This window comes from Lutra lutra, chromosome 12 (assembly GCF_902655055.1).
Source record: "Lutra lutra chromosome 12, mLutLut1.2, whole genome shotgun sequence".
Classification (NCBI taxonomy): Eukaryota; Metazoa; Chordata; class Mammalia; order Carnivora; family Mustelidae; genus Lutra; species Lutra lutra.
Window position 1 is genome coordinate 3,442,697 of NC_062289.1, and position 23,452 is coordinate 3,466,148.

Below are 23,452 nucleotides of genomic sequence, written 5' to 3' on the forward strand. Positions count from 1 at the left end.
TTCTCCTTTGGTCTAGGCATTTAGATATAAGAGAAACAGTAAATATATTTCCTGCACTCAAAAACTTTATCCTGTACAAGAAAGATAAGCAAGAAATTAAGATAGCTTTTATTTTTCATTTTATTTTATTTCAATTCAATTAATTAACATGTAATTTATTATCAGTTTCAGAGGTAGGATTTAGTGATTCATCAGTTGTGTGTAACACTCAGTGCTCATTCCTTCACATGTCCTCCTGAATGCCCATCCCCCAGTTATCCCAACCCTCCACCCCCTTCCCTCCAGCAACCCTAAGTTTGTTTCCTAGAGCTAAGAGTCTCTTATGGTTTGTCTCCCTCTCTGATTTCATCTTAAGATAAAATAAATTAGAATAGCTTTTAAAACACTTTACATTATTAAGTCAAGTTCAATAAAAAGTACCAAAAACATAGAAATAATTTTTTTAAAAATGAAGCTTACTGTCTATTAACCTGGCTGCATAGCCATACAGAGAGGTGACTCCCTGTTGTTGGCCATGATGGAGTGATGGGGACCAGACTTGCCCTCCCATCTGAAACAGCCACACCACTGGATACAAGGTTGCTTGAGACATTGGACATCAGATAACAAAGGACGGGACCTCCACGGGCTGGGAAATCAGTGAAGTGAGCAGCAAACCTACCCCAGCCTCCGGCCTGGAGAGGAGGGCGGGAGGGCCCGGTGGTCTTCCCAAGCTGAGGAGCTGGAGGAGGGGCTTTAGGTGTCTGTGTGAGTTTCCCACTGATGTGTTAAAAAATCACCATGAATATACCAACTGAATACAAAACAAATTTATTATTTACCATTCTTGGAGCCAGAAGTCCAAAATGGGATATCAAGATTGTGTTCTTCCTGGGGTCTGTAAGAAAACATCTCTCTTGTCCTTTCCAGCTCTGGAGCCTTCCTCAATCCCCTGGCTCTCAGCCCCTTCCTCCATCTTCAAAGGCAGCAGCATAGCATTTTGAATCTCCCCTCTGTCCGCAATCCTGTAGGCATCCTCTTGCAAGGACCCGTGGAATTACACTGGGCCCACTCGGAAAATCCAGAATAATCTCCCCATCTCAATATCCTTAGTTTAATCACATCTGCAAAGTCCCTTTTGCTATAATAGGTAACATCACAGATTCTGGGCCTTAAGATTCAAACATTTTGAAGGGTGGGTGATCATAATTCGGTCTATCACAAAATCCAAAGCAGCTAGAATTTGCAGGATGGAGTAACAGAGAAGACAGATGCACAAAATGAGAATGTCATAAGTCTGGAGAGGGGCCCTAAAGTGTTCAGCAGGGGTTCCTGCTTGAGTGTTAAGTGTTGATCACTGCATTCATACAACAAAATTATCCAGGGCTGAGGGAAAAAAATCTCAACAGGATAAGAGGGAACAATCCTAGGGGCTCATTCAGGACTGGCCCATCAGCCTGAGTAGAAAATCTCATAATTCATGGTAACTGGATAGAGTACTTAGGAAGGATTTTTGCCTCAGTGGTAAGGCAAAAATAACCCTAGATTTAACAGCCCTCTAGTCCTCTCAGTCAAAGCTTAAATACAAGGTTCACAAGGATCAAAGTATTTCCAAGTAACTTAAGCAGATAGCAGAACAAAGCTCGAGAATATTTTTAGGAACACAAACAATACCCAGCACCCAAACATGAAAAATTCACAGTGAAAGGCATTCAATAAAACATTACCACGTATGCAGAGAAGAAAGAAAATACAGTCCATAACTGGGAAAAAAAAAATCAATCAAGGACGACCTAGAAATGATTCAGATGATAGAGTTGCTATCATTTAATAAATATTAAAAGAACTACTATAATTCTATTCTATGTGTTCAAGAAGCTAGAGAAAACCTGAAATCAAGACATGGAAGATATTTTTAAAAATCCAAATTAAATTCTAAAGTGAAAACGTTATTTGAGATTTTAAAAAACAACATTTTAGACACACAGAAGAGAAGATTAGCAAACTTGAAGACATAAGAACATAGTTCCAAAATGAAACATACAAAAAATAATTTTAAAACATGGAAAGAGTATCAGCAAGCTAATCGGTAGCACAACCTAATACGTATGTTATTTGAGTTCCCAGAAGAGATGGGACAAGGCGAGGAAGAAAGATTTGAAAAAATGATGACTGCAAGTTTTTTCAGATTTGATTCAACTATAAACCCATAGATCTGAGAAGGTGAACAAGTGAGGGCACAAGAAACATGAAAACAACTACACCAAGGCACATCTTAATCAAATGCTTACCTCCAGGAATAAATAGAAAATATTAAATTCAGAGGGGGAAAAGGCACATTACATGAGTAGAAACAAAAATGGAAATTCCTGGACATTTCTCACTGGGAAGCATGTAAGCTAGAAGACAGTAGAGTGACATCTTCAAAGTACTGAGAATAAAAAGTGTCAACTTGGAATTCTTTACTAGTGAATGCATATTTCAAAAACTTTTTTAGGTATTATATTGTTGGTGGCACTTTTTATATTGTTATTCTGAAATTCTTGTATTTGTATAGTCATCTAAAGCAAATGAGTCATTATGTTGGTGTCACTAAGAACAAGAACAGTCAGCATTAGAGACAGAAGATACAGATATTATGGATGAGCTTGAGCAAAAATCTTGTGCTGAACTTGAACTGGAAGTATTAATAAGAGCTCATGATGCATTTTGTTAATAAAATACATATTTATATCATGCTTAACAAAAAGGCTTAGATCAACAAAATAGATTTGAAAGTCCAGAAGTTATCTATACATTGATCATCAACTGATTTTTGACAATGATGATAATACCATACAATGGGAAAAGAACAGTCTTTTCTTTTTTCTTTTTTTTTTAATTTAAATTCAATTAGCCAATATATAGTACATTATTAGTTTCAGATGTAGTGTACAATGATTTATTAGTTGTATATAACACCCAGTGCTCTTCACATCATGTGCCTTCCTTAATGTCTATCACCCAGTGACTCCAACCCCCTCACCCACCTGCCCTTCCTCAACCCTTGGTTTCTTTCCCAGGGTCAAGAGTCTCTCATGGTTTGTCTCCCTCTCTGGTTTCTTCCCATTCAGTTTTCTCTCTCTTTCCCTATGGTCCTCTGCACTATCTCTTACATTCCACATGTAAATGAAACCATACGATAATTGTCCTTCTCTGATCGACTTACTTCATTAAGCACAATACCCTCCAGTTCCATCTACGTTGATGTAAAAGGTAGGTATTCATCTTTCCTGATGGCTGAGTAATATTCCATTGTATATATGAACCACATCTTCTTTATCCCTTCATGTTTGGAGGGATATCTCAATTCCTTCCACAGTTTGGCTATTGTGGACATTGCTGCTATGAACATTGGGGTGCCCTTTCTTTTCACTATGTCTGTATCTTTGGAGTAAATACTCAGTAGTACAATTGCTGGGTCATAGGTTACCTCTATTTTTAACTTCTTAAGGAACCTCCATACTGTTTTCCAGAGTGGCTGTACCAGCTTCCATTCCCACCAACAGTGTAAGAGGGTTCCCCTTTCTCCACATCCTCCCCAATATTTGTTCTTTCCTGTCTTGTTAATTTTAGCCATTCTCATTGGTATAAGATGGAATCTCATAGTGGTTTTGATTTGTATTTCCCTGATGACAAGTGATGTAGGACATTTTTCATGTGTCTGTTGGCCATTTGTATGTCTTCTTTGGAGAAATGTCTGTGTCTTCTGCCAATTTCTTGAATGGATTATTTGTTTTTTTAGATGTTGGGTTTGATAAGTTCTTTATATATCTTGGATACCAGCCCTTTACCGATATGTCATTTGCAAATATCTTCACCCATTCTTTTAGGTTGCCTTTTATTTTTGCTGACTGTTTCCTTTGCTCTGCAGAAGCTTTTTATCTTGATGAAGTCCCAATACTTCATTTTTGCTTTTGTTTCTCTTGCCTTTAGGGATGTGTCTTGTAAGAAGTTGCTGTAGCTGAAGTTGAAGAGGTTACTGCCTATGTTCTCCTCTAGGATTTTTTTTTAATCTTTTTAAAATTTTTTTAAAATTTTTATTTATTTATTTTCTTTTATATTTATTTTCAGCATAACAGTATTCATTGTTTTTGCACCACATCCAGTGCTCCATGCAATCCGTGCCCTCTCTAATACCCACCACCTGGTTCCCCCAACCTCCCACCCCCCACCCCTTCAAAACCCTCAGATTGTTTTTCAGAGTCCATAATCTCTCATGGTTCACCTCCCCTTCCAATTTCCCCCAACTCCCTTCTCCTCTCTAACTCCCCTTGTCCTCCATGCTATTTGTTATGCTCCACAAATAAGTGAAACCATATGATAATTGACTCTCTCTGCTTGACTTATTTCACTCAGCATAATCTCCTCCAGTCCCATCCATGTTGCTACAAAAGTTGGGTATTCATCCTTTCTGATGGAGGCATAATACTCTCAATGGACGAATGGATAAGGAAGATGTGGTCCATATACACTATGGAGTATTATGCCTCCTCTAGGATTTTGATGGATTCCTGTCTTACATTTAGGTCTTTCATCCATTTTGAGTTTATCTTTTTATATGATGTAAGAAAATGATCCAGTTTCATTCTTGTGCATGTGGCTAATTTTCCCAGCACCATTTATTGAAGAGAGTCTTTTTTCCACTGGATATTCTTTCCTGCTTTGTTGAAGATTAGTTGACCATTGAATTGAGGATCCATTTCTGGGCTCTCTGCTCTGTTCCCTTGATCTATGTGTCTGTTTTTATGCCAGTACCATGCTGTCTTGATGATCACACTTTTGTAATATTGCTTGAAATCAAGCATTGTGATGCCCCCTACTTTGGTTTTCTTTTTCAACATTGCTCTGGCTATTCAGGATCTTTTCTGGGTCCGTACAAATGTTAGGATTGCTTGTTCCATCTCTGTGAGAAATGTCAATGGTATTTTGATAGGGATTGCATTGAATGAGTAGGTTTCTCTGGACAGCATAGACATTTTAACAATATTTATTCTTCCAATCCATCAGCATGGAATGTTTTTCCATTTCCTTGTGTCTTCCTCAATTTCTTTCATAAGTACTCTGTAGTTTTTAGAGTACAGATCCTTTACATCTTTGGCTTCATTTATTCCCATTATTTTATGGGTTTTGGTGAAATTGTAAATGGGATTGATTCCTTAATTTCTCTTTCTTCAGTCACATTGTTGGTGTATAGAAATGCAACGATTCTGTGCATTGATTTTGTATCCTTTCACATTGCTGAATTGCTGCATGAGTTCTAGCAATTTTGAGGTGGAGTCTTTGGTATTCCACGTAAAGTATCATGTCATCTCCAAAGAGTGAGAGTTTGACTTCTTCTTTGTCAATTTGAGTGCCTTTTATTTCTTTTTGTTGTCTGCTGTTTCTAGGACCTCTAGTACTATGTTGAACAACAGTGGTGAGAGTTGGCATCCCTGTTGTATTCTGGATCTTAGGGGAAGAATTCTTAGTTTTTCCCCATTGAGAATGATACTCACTGTGGGCTGTTGACTCTGAGATTTTCATAGATGGCTTTTATAATATCAAGATATCATCCCTTTATCCCTACACTTTGAAGAGTTTTAATCAAGAACAATCTTTTCAACAGATGGTGCTGGGGCAACTGTATATCCATATGCAAAAGAATGAAGCTGCATTCCTGCTTCAGGAATATACAAAAATAAATTCAAAATGGATTTAAGCATAAATCTGGATGACCTTGTATTAATCGTTAGTTTCTTAGACATGACACCAAAAGCATAAGCAAGCATGGAAAAAATGAGATAAATTGGATTTCATCAAAACAAAAACTTTTGTGCTTTAAATGATACCAAAAGAGTGAGAAGGCAGCTCACAGAATGGGAGAAAACATTTGCAAATTCCATATTTGATAAGGGCCAAGTGTCCAGGATATATAAAGAACTCTTGCAACTCAACAATGAAAAACAACCCAGTGGGAAAAAAATGGGCAAAAGATCTAAATAGATGTTTCAGATAAATGAACAAAAATAAATGGCCCATTTTGTCCATTTTAAATCAGTTAATTGACAATAATAAATGGCTCATTTTCCCCTTTTTTAACAACTGACAAATGGACAAAAGGATCTAAATATTCTTTCTACAATTCTCCATAGAAAAATATACAAATGGCCAATAATGACATGAAAAGAGCTCAATGTCAATAGCCATCAGGAACGTACATCACGACCACAGTGAGGTACCACTTCACATCCACTAGGATGGTTATAATAATAAAGAAATCTAACAGGAAATAGACAGTTTTGGTGAGAATGTGAAGAAACTGGAAACTTTCACATTGTTTGCCAGAATCTAAAATGGTGTAGTCACTATGGAGAACAGTCTGATGGTTCCTCTTCAGTTAAACATAGAACTACCATACGTTTTTAAACATAAAACTTACTGTATAAAATTCCAAAAATTTCACTTATGGGTATATTGGAGTTAGAAACAGGTGTTCAAATAAAAACCTGTATACAAATGTCACCGCAGCTCTGATCACAATAGCCAAAAAGTAGGAACAGTCCAATGCCTATCGACCAATGAATAAACAAGAGGTAGTCTGTCCACACAGCAGAATACTACTCAGCCATAAAAAGGAACGAGGTGCTGACACCTGCTAACATGTAGATGAACCCTGAAAACATACTGAGTGATTGGGACACCTGGGTGGCTTAGTCAGTTAAGTCCCACACTGGGTTTTGGCTCTGGCTGTGATCTCATGGGTTGTGAGATCGAGCCCCACAACAGGCTCTATGCTCAGTGGGGAGTCTGCTTGAGAATCTTTCTCCTCCCGCTGTCTGTCTGGTTCATGATCACCCACTCACTCTATTTCTCTCTCAAATAAATAAATAAATCTTTTAAGAAAAAAGTAAAGAAAGCATACCGAATGAGAGAAGCCAGGCACAAAAGACCACATATCTTATGGTTCAATTTATATAAAATGTCCAGAGTCATCAAATCCATAGAGACAAAAAGCAGATTTGTTGTTCCTAGGAGCTTAGGGAGGCAAGAATGAGTGAATATTAAAATTTCCCTACAGACAGAGTTTTTAAAAATCTTTAGAAAGAGGGACACCTGGGTGGCTCAGTAGGCTAAGTGTCTGCCTTCCGCTCAGGTCATGATCCCAGGGTCTTGAGATTGAGTCCTGCATTGGGCTCCTTGCTTGGAGCCTGCTTCTCTCTCTGTCTGCCATTCCCCCAGCTTCTGAGAGTTTTCTCTCTCACTCTCTGACAAATAAATTAGTAAAATCTTCAAAAAAATCTTTAGAGAAGGTAGGTACAAGATATAGGTGATGTGAGTGGTTCACGGGTTGATAGTTGTTGAAGACGGGTGAGTGATACACATGGAGTTTTTTTGCACTAATCTCTCTATTTGTATTAATGTGTCTATATTAAAAATATATACACAAATACACAGAAACATTAAAATTGTATCAAGGCATCAGTGAATATTGTTGATTCTTCTTGATGTAATAAATAATGAAGGATAGATTCCTGAAAAAAGGGTTGCATGGGCTATGATTTTACTATACTTTCATTATGGTTTTATAGGTTATTTTCCAATAAGTCAAGCAGAGAGAGTCAATTATCATATGGTTTCACTTACTTGTGGAGCATAAGTTATAACACGGAAGGAGATGGAAAGGAGAAGGGAGTTGGGGGAAATTGGAGGGGGAGACGAACCATGGGAGACTATAGACTCTGAAAAATAATCTGAGGGTTTTGGAGGAGAGGGGTTAGGGGATGGGTGAGCCTGGTGGTGGGTATTATGGAGGGGACGTATTGCATGGAGCACTGGGTGTGCTGCATAAACAATGAATTCTGAACACTGAAAAGAAATTAAAAAAATATATAAAATATTATTTGACAATGCCTCAAAATTAAAAGTACAAAATGGTTAGTATGGTTGCTGAGTGAATATTGATTTCTAAGTATAGATGTCTTAAAATTATCCAGTGCCTCATACAGCAAACCCTCAACAAATACTGTTTTCAAAATTAATGAATGCTCCAGTATGTGTGCTGGGTCCTAAAATGTACAGAATTGTTGTGAATAAATGAGTAATGTTAATTCTAGGGGATGCATGTTTCCTCATGAGGAATGCAGTCACAACTGTAAGTACTTTCAACAAATTCATTGATAAAAAAATAAATCTGTGCTTTTAAAAACAACTGACAAGCTATTCAAGTCAAAATAAGTTGTTGAACTAATTGTTGACATCAAACCAATTCAAATGTGTGGAACCGATCGATGCTTAGATATCATGCAGCTATAACCCTGTAATTTAATTCCTAATTAAGATTTCAATGTTCATCAAATTCATTCAATTTGGGGGTAAAAAAAAATGTACCCATCTTAAATTAAATCAACTGATTTTTCCATTTAAATATATTTTCTGTATTCAGCCCAGCAAATCATTCAAAGACCAGAATGCTATGGTTAAACTCCACTGCTCCCAATCTCCATGATGCTGGGGTTCACCCTCTACCCCGCACACACTGTGCGCCAGCTTAGATCAACACGGAGACAAATCTAGCTCTGCAGCCTCTGCCCAGCTTGTTCCCTCAAGCCTGCCTGTCCTTCTACCTGCATCCTTCCAAAAAGGGTGATGCCTTTCTGCTTCTACTACTTTCTTCTCTTTCCAAAATAACTTCCTATTAGTTTCCTGACCTGTTCATCTCTGGTCACCTCCGGCTTCTCCTGAGCTAGAGAAGTTGGTTTTACATGGTCTATAGGATTACCTGGGATTCCCTTCAGCCATTCAGGACCCAAGTCACTTGTTTATCTTAAAACAACGAGAACTCTAATTTCTTACAAACTGCTGGCAACTAACATACACCAAATGCATAACTTGCACACTTAATTACTAATGATACAAACTAATGATACATTCTATCTACACTGTTTTGCTTGAGAAATGACTAGTTGGGGGAAAGGCCACATGGGGAACATGTGAGAGGCGTGCATGGAAGATGAAACCCCTTGGATTTGTCTAGAATGTTCCACCCTCACTGCCTGGCCCAAGGTGGAGGTCCACCCTGGTCCGGTATCACCAGCCATCCATCAGCTGCCATCGTGCGAAAGGACGACAGAAGGTTGAACGGCCCATTCATTCTCTGCTGGGTGCTAAATATTAGATGTGTCATTCTGAAGACTTTGCAAGAAGGCTCCTTTCCCTTAGAACCCAAGGAAATGTAGCTAACCCCTTCCAGCTTAGAAAAAAAGAAAAAGGAGTGAAGGAAAGATCCCACTGTCTATAATCACGTTGGGTAAATAAATACTGAATATGTGTTTGCTTCTCCCTGGATTCTGGGTAGCGATTTCCATACACACACAATGTGAAGATGCTGTTGGGTATTAGTACAATGCTTTAGCATGACTTGGTTAAGACTAAAAATAAAATTTTTCTCCCCCATATTTCATCGTGGTACAATTTCCTGTCTTAAAGAAAGATGGAAACTTTTACTTGGAAGATATATAGTTAGAATTTCCTGTAAGACTGAATTAGCTCCAGTCAAAATGAACTATTTTACACTGCCATTATTACTCACTTACCAAAAATACTTTGTTCTGGGTTTAATATTTTCTTAATACTTTTAACTTTCCTAAGCACTTTCTCATCAAATATCTCTCAAAACTCACAATAAGCCTCAGAGTCAGGGCAAGTGTGGAGAACAGTGAGTGGCAGTGAATAGTGACAGAATTAGGATTATGATCCACATCTCCTTACTTTTGGTTCCAAGCTTTTTGGGGAAAAAATTAACAAAACAAAACACTGTTTCATCACATAGCAAATCAAATATCTAAGTAGGATATTTTTTAAGTGACAGAGGCAAATGTTATTTGTTTATGATGACTCTGTTTGCCTTGACACTTTTTAAAAATACTTCAGTAAAAATTACATTAAAAATCACATAAAAGGTTCTTTTAATGCCATACCTTGACAATAGACATGTCCATGCAAAGCTATGAGGCTCCATTACATTTTTATTATGATATGATTATGATGTCAATGCAAATTTCTAAAAAGCTCCATCTAACTGTAATTTCAAGACAGCTTCATTGCATTAAGAAACAAAACAGTCAACATAACATTGCATTAATTTGGGGGTTTTGACAGAAAGCCGTAAAACAAAGGAATGTGCCAGATCAAGTCAACCTAGAATTTGGCTTCTCTTGGAGTGGGTAGCATTATGGAAGTTCATGGTTCTAAATATAGAGACCAGTAGGAGATGCAAAATGGAGCCGGCGTACTTGGGCACGCTGGCTGGAATTAATTAACGTGCACGCAGAGCCTCACGTCCGCTCGCCTCGATGCTGCTGACTCTCTGCGTTATGGGATCTGGTTCTCACAACGATCTGTAGCCCTTTTATGCTACCCTACTATTGAAGCCAAGGGGAGTGGTGCTGGCAGCCATTCCTGTTCTCTACTTTGGTATTTTTTTGCAACCCTGTATATTTATGAGGGTTTTTAAATACTATCTTTTCCTGTTTACCATATGTCAAATTCTACATGAACTGATAAAAACATGCAAAGGCCTTATCACTCTAAGCTCCTAAAATAGACTTTCCTCCCTCCTACCTCCTACACTTCATCAAGCCCCTAAGTACTAATTACGAAAATCTAAAATGCTCATCTGACCGAATTGCATTACGTGTCCATTTTTAAAGACCTCAATTCAATTATCCACACTGATGTGGGCACCCAGAAACAAAAACAAAAACAAAAAAAACTCCTGTCTGTATTTTTCCATGATGCAGCGACTCAGTTCTGGGACGGTTCTGCCTAAAGATGGTTCCCCCTCGGTTACAACATGTTCCTCTTAAAGCAAGCCAGCACCCTCCTTGAAGGAGTGTGCTCTATGCCTGTATTGACACCACAGCAGGCCGCCTCCATCAGAGCCTGCTGTGATGCTTCTAACCCCATGCTCCAGGGAGTGCTTCCGCGCTTGATGCTGGTAGCAGATTAAAGCTGTTCTAATTTTCTACCCAAGCCAAATAGATGCATAAGCAAGCTGTTAGATTGTCTCAGGATCGCCCGGGACACCATCGCCCTGCTCTTTGGTGGTCTACTGTAGTTAGCATATCGGGGAACATTTGCAAGTAAAATCACAAGGGGAGGGCTGGGAGGGAGGAAATGGAAGGCAGAGGTGTGAGAAAACCACTCCCCAGTCCAAGTGCACATTCCGGCTAGAGTGGCAGGGAGGTCAGAGCCCACTTACTGGAAGGGAGGAAACCTGCTTACGGCCAACAGTAAGGATCATGTCTATTGAAAGACAAAGAGGAGGAGAGCATGATGGCGGGTCATCTCCCCACCACTGACAGCCAGAAATGGTTGTCACGCTGTGTTCTATGCAGGAGACTGTCCAAACAGACAAAAGGGAGAAAGAGAGCTGGGAGCAGACAGTGGTCACAGGCTGGAGAAGACCGAGGGCTGAGGGGCAAAGCTACCAGTCGCCCGATTCAGAGTTGCAAATCCCAGGCGAACTGTCTCCCAGCCCCTTAGCCCAATAACGTGCACAGCAGAGTTGCCAGGGAAGGTAAGGATCATCTATGGGAGTTCGATCAACATCCATTGTGTGAGAAAATGTGGGTGTGACACATCGGCAGACGGGAGAAAAAGGTAAGAACCGATGTGGAAAAATGCAGAAAGCCGAAGGAAGCTTACAACAACAGAAACAGGAGGGACGCACCTGCAGCTCACAGTGCAGAGTCAGCGACGTGAACATGAGAGGGAAATAATTGCATGCCTTGTTGGAACTAGTTTTTATCATCATTGTGTTAAAAATTTATAATAGAAGCCCAGGTGCACACAGCATTCTGCTGAGTGTGGTTTAGAACACGATATACAGACCCTCCGTACTCCTTGTAAGAGTTTCTATAAAGCTAGGTAGAAGTAGAAAACATAAAAACACTAGCTGTGAAAAAAAGGACCTATCTAATCATTGATCATTGGGCCGCATGTAAGGAGATTTTTCTTGCACATGTGTAATATGAGCTCCTCCTGAAATGTTTTCATATTTTTTAAAAAGAAGGAGACCCTACCTACAAAGATTTTACACCAATATAAATCACGTGTTATTATTCTGTAAATGAGGGAAATACGTACACACAGTTTTACTGGGTAGCAGTGTGCCCTGCTGCCGCAGACCCACTGAAGTCCTCACCCACCACACCGTGAGTGTGACCTTATTTGGAAGTAGGATCTTTGCAGATACCATCAAATCAAGATGATGTCAGACTGGACTGAGATGGGTTCTGATCCAGTGACCAGTGTCCTTATGAAAAAGAGACATTTGGACACCAGGACGGCTAAGCCTCTGGTGATAGAGACAGACCGCAGTGACACAGCCCCGAAGGCCAAGGATGGCCAAGGGTTGCCAGGAACCATCAGGAGCCTCATAATCCAGGGAAGGAATCTCCATCAGAGCCTACCAGAACCTCTGATTTTGGACTTTTAACCTCAAGATCTGAGAGGGAACAAACTTCTGTTGTTTTAAGGCACTGAGTTTGTGGAGACCTGTAATGGCAGCCACAGGAAACAAATACATAGGTAGGTCCAAAGCAGACCCTCATTCTGCAAATTTACCACGTACTCAAAGTATTTCAGTTATATCTGATTTCAGATATTTTCTGAGTGATTAAGAAATTGTATTCCAATGTGGATAAAGACATGAGGACATGTTTTCTACGGCAGGTCAGCTTTTCACATCCTTTCCACTTGAGCACCCTTCCCCGCCACAGGGAGCATACAGCACGCCAGTGAGCCTCCCTGACCCCTCTATCCTGGGTCAGCTGGGTCCTGGCGCTGTCTCCACCCCCTGCTCAGGACTCCAGCTCACGCTCTCTCCTCTTCTGCTTCCTGCTAACTTCACGCTTAGATGCTCCCTTTTGTCTGTTCCTCCCAGTCCTACTGCCAGGGCTAGCGAGGGTATAAGGAAATGAAAATCTCTCAAAATTTTGGAAAAACATAAATGGGCATTTTTCTGGAAAACAGTAAGATGAAGCAAGAGCCTTAAATAGATACATTATTTGAAGTCCAATAATTTTAATCCTAAGAATACGCCTGGAAGTATCAAACAGCTCTGCAAAGATGTTCATTTCAGTGTTATTTATTTCATGTATACATCTTTGGTCTGAGTCCTCCTGCTAATGCAGAATTCTAATGCTGAGCAAAATCTGTTCCCATTATTTTGGGGAGTCTTGAGTGGCATCTCTTATTTGTTTTGTGAACTCATCTACTCAATTACGCATACATATCTGTTTCTGTCCCTTTTCTCTGGGTCCTCCTTCAGACATTTCCCAGGTATCAAGAGTTGTCTCAACACCACCCCTTAGCTACTGAGGTTTTTCCAGCATCACTGTCCTCTGGTCAGATGTCTTGCTTCGGTTGGGTGTGGCTGCGAGACGAGGCAGCCAAGCCCACCGTATGGTCCTGTGTCCACCAATGCCATTTTCACAGAGAATGACCTCGTAGGTACTGTTGTCCCATGGGGTCATGACTGGGAGGAGTACTAGGGAGAAGTAGGAAATAGGTTCATCTTAACCACTTTGGATTATACTTTATTAATCAGGTATTACAGAGTCATGTGGGAAAGCCTTTCTGTTAAGGCTCTACACAGTTGCCTTTGTCCCACAACACAAGCATGGGTCCATGATAGGTGATATGTGTGACAGATATGTGTGACAGACCGTCCTCCAGACCATGGTCCGGATCCTGAGTGAAGCAGTCAGTCCCTTGTGGAAGTGAATGGCGGCCAGCCACACACAGGGTGGATTCCCTTTGGGCTCTTGGCAGGACAGCCACACGCTTGCAACAAGAGCCGGAAAAGGTATCAGAGGAAATAGGTTAATTAAAATCATATAATTGAATATCCTACAGCTGCCAACGGTAACTGTTTTTTTAATAAAGGAAAATGTCCCTGTTATATCTTATGTGAAGGCGGATTTCGGTAGTGTGATCTCACAAGGAGATAGATTGATTATTATATCTATTATATAGATACTGATGGATGTATTATATATAGAAAGATAGACTAGGAGGAAATACACCCAAATGCTAATGCTCACTATCCCTAAGTGAGACTCATAATGATTTTTAATTGTTCTTTAATTTTCAGGTTTTTTCCAATCTATCATGAATTGTAGATGGATATGCATGTGTTTTTGATCAGAAAGAAAACAGAATGCATGAAAAATATGTGATCACTGCCCAAATGTCAGAGTATACAGGAGTATGAGGGCAGCAGGTAGGACCCTCCACCTGGCCATCACAAGGTCTCCTCACCTGTGCCCCACCCAGGACACCCCCCAGGGGATGCTCCAGGCCCTTGCCAAGCCTGGGATCCAAGAACAGGTTTCAGAGTGGAAGTGCTGGGGTCGGACCAGCCTCCCAAAGCAAATGGAACATCTGTGCCCATAAGCCTTAGCACATGCCAGGTAACGCCCCGAAGAGGGCATGCTTCCTTGCCACAGGGGTTTTGGTCCCTTGTAAATCTGGAAAAAAAAAATGCCCTTTTCCCCTCCTGCTACCCTCAGTCCTTCCCTCTCTCCCCAGCCATGATCTCCTCTGACTACAGGTTTTTCACAAACTCACAGTCGTCTTCCAGCACAGCCGGCCTTGGGTCCCTGCAAAAGTCCTGGAATAAGAAATTACTCCGATAGTTCTGGTGAGAATATGAAGAGGACAAATACCGAGGTAAACAAACAGAAATAAAAACCTCAACAAACAATCCTGCCATCTTGTTGTGACGATGCTTTAAAATATGTTTTTTGAGTTAAACGGAAAGAAAATAAACCGAGGGAAATAGGAACTCCGAATCACAGAGCTGGAGAGGGACGGGGTTGTGTCTACCCAGAGTCACAGAAAATGGGGCTTATCCTGACCACAAGCTGGCAGAACCGCCACCACGCCAGGGGTCAGGTTTATTTTCCTAACTCAGCATGACAACCGTGCATGCCGTCAACCTTAGGTGGTGAAACGGACCAGCAACATATAATTTTCAAGTAAAGATGCTATTTTATTGGTGAAACCAATATGAACATTATTTTGGTGACTTTGCGTCTTGGTTTCTTAAGCATTTTCTGGCTTTGATGGGGGTGGGGTGTGTTTTCAAAGGTGCAAACTCTTTAAGGATGTGGATCCAGGCACATGAACCTTTGACGTTCACGCACCGTGCTGCACTTGGAGGAGGTCAGCTTGGGCCAGTTTCCTTCTGTAGGTTTGAGACCGCAGTGATGTACAAGGACTGACACAGCAAACGCTGCACTGGGGATTCCTGTGGGTGATACAAACATCCCAGACTGCCCGGCTCTATTTCCATTCAAATTGGAAGTTTGAAGGACGCTCCAAGTACATGAGCATGAAAAGAAAATCCAGAAAAGAACTGACCTGTGAACCCTCCCACAGCAGCCCTTTCAGAAAGATTTTGTGAAGAAGGAAAAGTACATACAACGATAGCTCGGATTGATTGGGAATGAAAAAGGAAACATGTAAAATATGTAAAAAACATATTTTACAAAAACACTGTAAAATATGCTAAGAATCCCTTTGGCCTTCGTCATGATGCTCCTTCCACCAAGCGTGGGGACCCTGGGTGGGCATGTGGCCCATCCTTTGTGTCCCCGGACTTCATGGGATGATTGCTCAGCCTCCACTCAGGGGATGGGCATTAAGCTGTGGTTTGCCGATTCTCTTCATCATCAATCATACTTTGTGGCAGTGATGCCCCTCGGTCTCTTCAGTCTTCAACAAGAAGCTGCAGCTGAGAAATCCTCTGCTTTCTTTGTTAGTCTTGTGAAAGACAAACTCCCACGACCACTGCTAATGTCCCCTTAGCCAGGGTCTTACGCTGTCATCCCAGCTTTGGATGGAGTTTGGAGAGAGTATTTCACCACTGTCCTCCCATGTTTGACTAAAAACACAGAAGTTTTTGGCTTGGGTGCAAATTTATTAGGATTATTCTGAAAAACAAACCAAAAACAAAACAAAAGAAAAAAGCTTTAGATTAGTTAAACCTGTGTTGAATTAGGTCATAATAAAAGAATCGTCTCTCATGGATTTCAGTTGTGGTTTGGCCAACATTCTAGACACACACAGAAACTAAAAAGCCTTTCTTGTAAAAGGAAAGTCACTTTAGAGTGTGGCAGTCCTCAGTAAAGAGGACAATAAGCTCATCTGTTGCTTTTTAAAATAAATTTCAGTGATATTTCAATTTGCAAATACCCTCAACTGTGCTCAGCGGTCCCATGTCTTCCCTCGCGAGGCTCTCCCGCATTAGACCGACTTTCATTCACTGGCTACGAGCAAGTCTTATATCTGAAAGAAGGAACAACTGGGGGGAAAATTGTCCATGCCAACTGTAAACCTGTTGACAATGAGTTGTTTTAATAGAAAATGATGCCATTAAATTTAAAAATTTTAGAAACAGTAACTAAGGTTCTGACTTGAAACAAGGCAGAATGGACATAGGGGCAAAGTCTTGGAATTCACATTATTCTAGCCACACCCAACCCATCATCCTCCTGCTGCTCATACAATGTGAGCTCCCCTTGAGATAACAAACTTATTGTAACTGCCTAATTGGCATGGAACCCCAACATGTCGTATCATTTGATACCTAGGAACAGATAGACAATTCCATGTAAAAATGTAAGGAAAGTCAAACTCACAGAACTGAACTACCCAAGGTTATAAAGCTGGTAAGAGAAAGTAAACCTTGATTTTTCTGACTCACAATCTGAGTTTTGAAAATTTGAAACCCTATACCATATCATCCCGTGTTTAAAATCTTAACCGCAAAGACGGGCTCCCTTCAAACCCCCATGAAAATCAAGCCTGACTCCACATACCCCTCCACGCTGCGGGCACACCTTCAGGGCCAGCTGGAGCAGACATAAACCACACACATATTTACAGTGGAGATGAAACTGTCTTCTTCTCAAATTCTTGTGTGGACTCATTTCATGGCTAGTGGATGGCATAAAATTAAGCAACACCACAGCAGCCATCCTCCGACCAGAGAGACGGGCATCAACTTGAGTGTGGAAATGACCAAGAGACATAGGGGCATGTCATCAGTGCTCTATGGAATAATAATAATAATAATGCCAATATAAGGCATATAGACTCCAGATTAAAAGCATGAGATTGATTCTCCTCTTCAGGACAAGAGAAGAAGGAGGAGAAGGGACTCAGTATAGGGAGCACCTAGCACTGGGGAGGAAGGGACATTCCTAAAATGGTCTTTAATAAAAATATTAACAATAACACCCTGTAAGTTTCTAACCAAAGGCACAGAAAGCTAGTTATGTGGAGAATAATAATGAGAGTGATGATAAAAAAAGAATTATTCATAGCTCACTACTAGATATTCAACAAAGTGTTTATCTACTAATTCCATAAATCTTACCAACAACCGTAAGTTGTATGTATTTGCCCCATTTTATAGGTGGGGAAACTGAGGAGTAAATAATTTATATAGCTTTGTTAATGTCAAAAAACTGATAGTGAGAGGATTTGGGACTAGTTCTGTTTAATCCGGAGCCTGTGCTTGTAATCCTAATGCTGTCCTGGGGCTTATGGTAGAAACAGTATCCTAAGGGTTATACAGAGATTTTTACAGCACCAGAACTTTTCCCCATAATGTTTTTTTCAGTCTCGAATTTTCACTGCCCATTATTTACTTATGTACCTTAGGTTTTCTCCCTGCTTTAAAAAAAAAAAAAAAAAAGCCTCAAATTAAGCCTCATCATGCCTTAGTATGAATTAATTTCTCAGTGGGCTTCGGTTGGGTAAGTGAGAGACAGGACCCGTGGGAGCCCGGAGGACTTACTGGAGAAGCTGTAGAGGGGCAAGGAGCTGTGGAAGAAAGGGTGCTCAGAAGGAAAATGGAAGGTAAACATCACCTTTCTGATCAGGCAGGATGGGCTGGTGTTTGTGGAAATAACCCCATTGTCTCAATAGCTTGAAAGGATATGGTTTTATTTCTTACTCATGTGATATGCTTTTCATAGGTGCGAGGTGGGGCCGTACTCATTTTATTCCCCCCTTCCACACCAGGCTGACACACTCTCAAACACGCCTACGACTGTGGCGGAAGGAGAGAGAACCGCGGGGGTCCACACAGGCAAATGAGTGCAAGGGAGCGTTCTGTTCACACTGCGTTGACCAGAACTGATCCTGTGATGACACTCAGTCACAGAGGGGCCAGGAAGTGCCAACCTCCTATGTGCACGGACCCCAGGAGGCCAGAAAACTTCATGACAGCACTCGTAAAAATTCTGTCAATGAATCTCTCCCAATATTTACCTACTTCTCCACATGGCCCATGTTTGACATTCCTTATGCTCAGTGGCACACCTGCCTTTCAAAAACATTTCAGCTCACTGCTCTGTATTGCTTTCTAAAACCATGGTGTCTTCAGAAGGTCAGCTTCTGTTTCATCACACAGATGTACCATAGAAACAAAAGTAAGTCAGGAACATACCTTTTAAGCATGTTTGGGATGAGAAATGGCACAGTGGATGATGGGTTCCATATTTGCAATGTGAGGGTTTTGTCATCTTTATCAAAGAAAGTCTTGTCTGCTACTTCAATTATGTTCTTTCCTTGTACATTATCTTATCAGAGGCATTGTATGAGATCTTAAAATCATGAATTTCTGACTGATGTGAATGATTCATCTTATTGTAATTTCCTGTGAATATTATGATAGCCAAGAGGAAAGGAAAATTCATCTGTATGCTGTGAGATCTTGAAAATCAAACTTTACTTTAAAAATAAATTTTATTGCCATAAGGTATTCTTTATGTGTCATTCCTCACCTTAACGAGAATGTGATGGACCCTTCATAATGAGTAGTATCTGAATCATGCTGAAATTGTCAAAATAAAATGAAGATTTCAAAAAAGTAAAGCTTCCCCTAATTTTGCAAAAAAAAACGGGGGGGGGAATTATATCTCAATTTTAGTAAGCAAATATTTCACTTTCTGTAAGTTATATATATTTATGCAATCATTTATAGTTTGTTAAAGTGAGTCAGTAACTTCGTTGACACTCTCATGTGGTCTACTTTGACTATGCATGTGCTGCACACAATGAAAAACAAGGATTATAAGAAACTATCTCAACCTCCTGGGATCTTACATTCTGTCCAAGATCAAGCCTGTCAGAGCAGAACTTGAGGTAAGAATGCATGAGCAATGATCTGCTTGTGAAGGAGGTGGTCCCAGGGAAGCTGAGGAGAGCGAACAAGACAGAGTAGAATAGGGAAAGGCCAGGCAAGGGTGTGATTTCAGGCAAAATCTTGCAGCAAGTAGCATCAGCCTGATCCCTAGGGTGATCGTGAAGTATGTTACAACTAACGGTTGTCTTGATCTAAGACAAAGGGGATGGGATTTTCATACTCTTGGGCATCACAGTCATTGCATCAAGGGAAGGTAAGCTCCTAGGTACTTCCAGCTGTCTGCACATGCAATCAAAATGATCCCAGCAGCCCAAGGACAGTTGTCCAAAGAAATATTGTAGATAGTGGCCACTGAAGTCACAAGCACTGCTGCTGGAAAGGGGCCCATCGGGAAGGCACTCGGGAATCCAGGAGAAGCACCAGAAATATCAATTACAGTCTACCCCTTGCTTTTCAAACCCACTAGCAGTAAGATCCCTTTATCCTGCATGACCTCTCCCAAAGGACAGTTAGTCACCATTTCAGGGGACATGCAAGCAGAGGGTTAGTGAGTGGCTTATAGTTCCTGTGGCTGCAGTGAATCCCAAGGCTGCACTTACCACCATGGGGCACTATGGTGTCCCTTCTGGCTTCCATGAAAATTCTTACCCGAGTTTTCCCTTCATTTCCCTTCACTGGTTCTATATTTCAAATGTAACAGCCAATAGATTCAGACTTCCAGCTTATACCTTCAGTTGTCCCTCATTCCTTGCTTTCTAAGGAAGACCTCCTCTACACCAAATGTCTAAGATGTTGCTTATAGAAAAGATGGCTGGTAGATATATGGCTACATTTGACTTCATAATGATTCCAAAATATCCAAAGTAAGAATATCTGTTTTTGCCGTTTATTTGTTCAAAAACCACATACTGAGTGCTTACTAGATGCCATGCCCCATGCCAGCAACAAACAAGGCAGATGAGTTCCATCACAGAGAGGACTCACGGTGCCTCTCCTTGCACACCTGCTTCTCAGCACTGCCCTTTCACCCCCTGGAGCCCTCTGTAGGCACAAATACATCTGGGAAGACTGCTCTGAGCTTCCAGCCCACGTGGATAGGTTTGTCTCATAAGGATGACGGCCCTCCCCTCCTACTGCATTTATCCGGCAGCCATGTTATATGTGGAGATTGGGGAACCAGCCCAGAGGGACAACAGCATCAGGAGGTCAGGGAGAGGAGGTGGGTATGCACCAGAGTCTCTTCTTCTTGCTCACACTGAGCAACAAGTCTTCCCGAGAAATCTGAGCCACTCATTGGGGTTGGCCCATAATATAAACAGAGAATAATAAAATATAACTTAACTATAGCATTAACTACATTATATGTGTTTATAATATAGATATAGATCTTATGATCTGGTTAGTATTAATAACTCTGTCTTGTCAGTTTGTGGCTTAGATGGATATATCTGGGCTAACTAAGGAAAACTGTACCTTGTATATTTTTATTTCTATGAGAAAATAAATTTAGTTCCTAAATAATTCAATCACAAATTCACTCTGGCAACTGAGGCTTTCCTAAATCAGGGATTACTTGTACTATCCTGTGGCATTAGTTATGAGGTACCAAGGTCATTCACACCTCTTTCTCTCTATCTCTGCTTTTAAAAGTGCCCATGAATTAGGATTTAGTTCCCAGACCAACCTGAAATGGATAGCAGCAATTTTAAACAGCCATGCATTCGGTAGGAGTGGTGGGAAGGGACTCCTGCAGAGGATGATTCTCATCCTCTAGACCCAATATCACTGCCCACTCTCCCTTAATTTTAGTTACAATACCATCCGACCTTCACAAGGCAAAAGCCCAAAACCTCATAGGCTAGCATGTGTGTTTGCTGGTGATGTGGGTTCCCCCAATCAGAATGGAAAGGGAGACAGGTAGAAGCAGCTACAAACACAGGAACCCACCATCTGTCAGGTATGGAGGCAATGTTTTAAGGTGTGTCTACTCTTCACTCCTGAGATCTTTTTTTTTTTTTTTTTAGATTTTTTTTAAATTTTATTTATTTGACAGAGAGAGATCACAAGTAGGCAGAGAGGCAGGCAGAGAGAGAGAGAGAGAGGAGGAAGCAGGCTCCCTGCCGAGCAGAGAGCCCAATGTGGGGCTTGATCCCAGGACCCTGAGATCATGACCTGAGCCGAAGGCAGAGGCTTAACCCACTGAGCCACCCAGGTGCCCACTCCTGAGATCTTTGAAGCCAAGGGGACAGTGACCATGGTTTCTACTCCAGGTCCCTTCAATGAGCTGGGGCCCTGCTCCTGGCTGTTCCTCTGGCACTCCCAGTGAACTGTAAACCACCTTTTAAAAGACTCTTTTTTTTTTCTGATACTAGAATATGTTATGTGTATGATAAGTTCCTATAGTGTAGCCCAAGGCAAGACTTCTCCCACCCCAATACTGTCCAGACATCTCATTGCTCCTCACGAGGAAAGGCAGGGGCTCCACTGGGTGCCTGCCAACCCCAAGAACAAAACTCTTCTCTTCACTCACAGCCCAGCGAGGAAGAACTACCGAAAACCCTGACCCTTCTGGTCATCCGAAGTCCACCAGCCCTGGATTCCCCTTACTGAGTTCTCACTTACTGGAATCTCTGACCTCATTCAGGCCAATGCTGGCCATGTTGGCTACACTCTGACTAGGGTAATGGACATCCCCTTGGCCAATTCTAACTCACCTTTGCAGGGAGTGTCAGCCACCAACTCTGCCCCTTTGGCCCCCTTAGGCAAGTGAAAGTCCAAGACCCACGGTGACAAGTTCATTGCTGTCTCAGTGCACCTCAACTAGGGTGCTCGACATAGCAGATAGAGCTCACTTACCAAGGACAAGAAGTCTTTAAAAAACCTAGCCCCAGTCACACAACAACTACAACTCCCTCCCCTGGTAGCCTATAGATCTGTGCATAAAAAAGAGAAATAATCACATTTTAAATTTCTCTGGTTGTTGGGTGCCTAGGTGGCTCAGTTGGTGAAGTGGCTGGCTCCTGATTTCAGCTCAGGTTACAGTCTCGGGGCTCTGGGATCAAGCCCCGTGTGGCTCTCCGCACTCCGCAATAGGTCCGCTTAAGGGTTCTTTCTCTTTCCCTCCCATTGGCCTTCACCCCCCGCAAGCTCTCTCCAAATAAATAAATAAATCTTAAAATGAAATGAAATGAAAGTATCCGGTTGTTGTTTTGTTTTAGGGTTTGCTTGTGTTTTATTTAGTTTTCTTGGAAGGAGCACTGAAAACGAGCTCTAAGTGGACAGAACTTGGTCCTGGTGAGGGGAAGGTTAGTATGCACAGGAGAAGGGAAGGAGCAGAGAACATGTCCCCTGTCCTGCGGTCAGCATGGTGTGGACATTGCCTAAAATAAGAAGATATAGCCGGATGAAAGGGAAGAGCCTGGATGGCAGAGAGAAGAGGGAGTTAGGGTGGGAACATTGCCCCCAACCAGAGTCTAGGTCCCTCTCATCCCGGCCAGCACCAAAAAGCTAGCAGAAGGGGTGAGGTTACACAGCCAGTGCAGGAGAGGACAAGAGGAAGGAGACCTGAACAGTCTCTAGCTGTTCACCTGCCACAACAAAGGAAAAATGGACAGGGAATGAATAGGTCTTGCTCCCAGGTTTGAAGATAAGTGAGCTGTTGTCCACATGTCTAATCTGTTTTGTAAACTTATAAACAAGTCTATCCACTGTGTGCTTTTCAGTTTTCCATAAACTCTTCTGAACTCAGTGATTTCAGTTATTTTAGAAACCAAAATACCTTGACACTAGTAGACCCCAGGTCCACCAGGAAATGTGACAGATGGAGAAACCCATCAGGCTCGGGGAGAGCTTTCATGTCACAGGGTAAATGGAACCCATGCTCCCCTAGGTCTGTTGCTGGTGGTTGTGCTCACGGGGATGGATGAGCAGAACACTCGGTCCTGTGGATGGAACCATGTCCCAGAAAACCTAGGTGCTGTCCTGACCCCGAAGCCTCAGAATGTGACCTTACTTACTTAGAAATAGGGTCATGGCAAAGGTAATTAAGATGAGGCCCCACTGGAGTGGGGTAGACCCTGGTGGCAGTGTGACTGGTGTCCCTAAGGAAGACAAAGACACAGAGGGGATGAACTCCACATGACAATGAAGGAGGACTGGACGAGATGCAGCTATATGCCAAGGATTACCGGCAAGCGTCTGGAAGGAGGAAGAAGCAAGGATGTTCTC